The following is a 3,489-nucleotide window of genomic DNA, read 5'->3' on the forward strand; positions in this document are numbered from 1 at the left end:
CTCTTCTCCCTACCTCGCCTCTCTCCTCTCCCTCACCCTCTTCTTTCTCTCTCTCTCTCTGCCTACCTCGCTCTCTCTCCTCTCCCCATCCTCTTCTCCCTCTCTCCTCTCCCTACCTCGCCCCACTCCCGTCCACCACCCTCTTCTCCCCCTCTCCTCTCCCTACCTCGCCCTGCTCTCCTCCCCCACCCTCTTCTCTCTCTCTCTCCTCTCCCTACCTCGCCCCTCTCCTCTCCCCCACCCTCTTCTCCCTCTCTCCTCTCCCTACCTCGCCCCTCTCCCTCTCTCCCCCCCTCTTCTTTCTCTCTCTCTTCTCCCTACCTCGCCTCTCTTCTCTCCCCCACCCTCTTCTTTCTCTCTCTCTTCTCCCTACCTCGCCCCTCTCCTCTCCCCACCCTCTTCTCCTCTCTCCCCTCTCCCTACCTCGCCCCTCTCCCCTCCCCCACCCTCTTCTTTCTCTCTCTCTTCTCCCTACCTCGCCTCTCTTCTCTCCCCCACCCTCTTCTTTCTCTCTCTCTTCTCCCTACCTCGCCCCTCTCCCCTCTCCCCCACCCTCTTCTCCCTCTCTCTCTCCCTACCTCGCCCTACTCCTCCACCACCCTCTTCTCTCTCTCTCCTCTCCCTACCTCGCCCTCTCCTCTCCCCCACCCTCTTCTCCCTCTCTCCTCTCCCTACCTCGCCCCACTCCCTCCCCATCCTCTTCTCCCTCTCTCTCCTCCCTACCTCGCCCCACTCCCCTCCGCCACCCTCTTCTCCCCTCTCCTCTCCCTACCTTCGCCCGCTTCTCCTCCCCCACCCTCTTCTCTCTCTCTCCTCTCCCTACCTCGCCCCTCTCCTCTCCCCCACCCTCTTCTTTCTCTCTCTCTTCTCCCTACCTCGCCCCCTCTCCCCTCTCCCACCCTCTTCTCTCTCTCTCCTCTCCCCTACTTCGCCCTGCTCTCCCTCCACCACCCTCTTCTCCCTCTGTCCTCTCCCTACCTCGCCCCCTCCCCTCCCACCCTCTTCTCCCTCTCCTCCTCTCCCTACCTCGCCTCTCTCCTCTCCCCCACCCTCTTCTCTCTCTCTCCTCTTCCACTCGCCCCTCTCCTCTCCCCCCATCCTCTTTTCCCTCTCTCCTCTCCCTACCTCGCCCCTCTCCTCTCCCCCATCCTCTTTTCCCTCTCTCCTCTCCCTACCTCGCCCCTCTCCTCTCTCCTCTCCCTACCTCGCCCCACTCCCCTTCCCTCTCCCTACCTCGCCCCCCCCCCCCCCTCCCCTTTTAATTATGACATTTTCAGCTCTGGATAATTACCCTTTAAAAGATCGCTGCTCCCATAAACAAGAGTTAACCTCTGCCCTCAGGGTCTGTGACCGTGTGTGTGTATGTGTGTTTGTGTATGTGTGTTTGTAAGTGTTCGTGTGCGGTGTGTGTGTGTGTTCGTGTGTGTGTTTGTATGTGTGTTTGTATGTGTTCGTGTGTTTGTTTGTGTGTGTGTGTTCGTGTGCTGTGTGTGTGTGTTTGTATGTGTTCTTGTATGTGTGTGTGTGTGTGTTTGTATGTGTTCTTGTGTTTGTGTGTGTGTGTGCGTTCGTGTTCGTGTGTGTATGCGTGTGTGTGTTTGCATGTCTGTACCTATTTTTCTATACACAGCTATTTCTTTTCCTCGGTTCAGTAAATTTCCCTTCAGGTGCATCATCCCATCATCACCCTATGCTCACAACACAAATAAAATCACCACAAGACCACGATATACGTCAGTCAAGCAAGTCCACGTACACACACGTCTACACATGTCTTCCTTCTCCTCCTCCCCTTCAAGCAGAACTTTTTAAGGAGTGAGAATTTATGTTCCGTGTTTGAGGAGAACGTGTTCTTTGCGCCCCTGGAATCGGCGTATTGTAAGAACAAACACGAGGCTGAAGAACATAAAATTTAGAGGTGTTCCTGGGGAGAAGGAGGAGGGAAGGGGGAAGGAGGAGGAGGGGAGGGGGAGAGAAGGAAGAGGGGAGGAGGAGGAGGAGGAGATGGGGGAGAAGGAAGAGGAGGGGAGGGGGAGAAGGAAGAAGGAAGAGAGGGAGGGAGAGAGTACGGGGAGAAGGAAGTAGAAGGGAGGGTGAGAGAAGGAGGAGGAGGAGAAGAGAAAGAAAAAGAAGGAGGGGAGGAGAAGAGAAGGAAAAGGAGGAGGGGAGGGGGAGAGAAGGAAAAGAAGGAGGAGGATGGAGAGAAGAAAACAAGGAGACGGAGAAGTGGGGGGAGGGAGAGAAGGAGGAGAAGGAAGAAGGGGATTAGAGTACAAGGAGGAAAAGGAAGAAGTAAGGAGGAGGGAGGGGGAAGAGAGAGAGAGAAAGAGGAGGAAAGAAAGGCGGAGAAGGAGGAGGAAAGAAGGGGACGAAGGAGGAGGAGGAGGAAGAAGGAAGAGAGGAGGAAGAGGAGGCAGAAAAAGGAGAAGATGGAAAAAGAATATGAGAAAGGAAGAAGACGAATAGATGTAATTCGGAAGGAAAAGAGACCATAAACGACAAAGATACAAGAGAGGGAGGACCAAATATAATCCCAAACAAAAGAAAGAAAGTCAGAAAACCGAAAAACAAAAACGAAAGAAAAAACAAAAAAAAATCCCCAAAAATGAAGTTTTAACCAAAAAAATCTTTCCAAAAAAAAAAATCCCTTCCCCACTTCTATCACGAGAGCATCTCCTTCCTCCCGAGAGAGTAAGTCATCGCGAAGGAAAAGGAGAATGAACGAAGGAGCGAAAGATTTAGCGGAAGTGCCGGGAAATTTGCATAAACGTAAGGAGAGTTTATGCAAAGGAGAGAGTGAGAGATGCTTGTAGAGTGTAATGGAAATATCCCCAGAGGGAGGGGAAGCCTGGGGGATTTATCCTGTGGGGGGTGGGATGGAGGGGAGGAGGGTCGTGGTGGAGGGAGGAGGAAGGGTAGGAGGGGTGTGGTGGAGAGGAGGGGAGGATAGTGGTGGAGGGGGAAGGGGAGGAGAGGGAGGAGGGTTGTGGTGGAGGGAGGAGGGGGAGGAAGGGTAGTGATGGAGGGAGGAGGGGAGGAAGGGTTGTGAGGGAGGGAGGAGGGGGAGGAGGGTAGTGGTGGAGGGAGGAGGGGGAGGAGGGTAGTGGTGGAGGGAGGAGAGGGAGGAGGGGAGGAAGGGTTGTGAGGGAGGGAGGAGGGGGAGGAGGGTAGTGGTGGAGGGAGGAGGGGAGGAAGGGTTGTGAGTGAGGGAGGAGGGGGAGGTGGAGGGTTCTGGTGGAGAGGAGGAGGGGTAGGAGGGATGTGGTAGAGAGGAGGAAGGGTTGTGATGGAGGGAGGAGGGGGAGGAAGGATGTAGTGGAGAGGTGAGGGGGTAGGAGGGCTGGGTGGTGAGGAGGGAGTGTTGTGATGGAAGGAGGAGGAACGGTAGAGTTGTGATGAAAGGATGAGATGGGGAAGGTTGTGGGAAAGGGAGGAGGAGGAGGAGGGTTGTGAAGGGATGAAGGTCATCTGAGGGTTGTGATGTAAGGG

This window comes from Penaeus vannamei, chromosome 34 (assembly GCF_042767895.1).
Source record: "Penaeus vannamei isolate JL-2024 chromosome 34, ASM4276789v1, whole genome shotgun sequence".
Taxonomy (NCBI): Eukaryota; Metazoa; Arthropoda; class Malacostraca; order Decapoda; family Penaeidae; genus Penaeus; species Penaeus vannamei.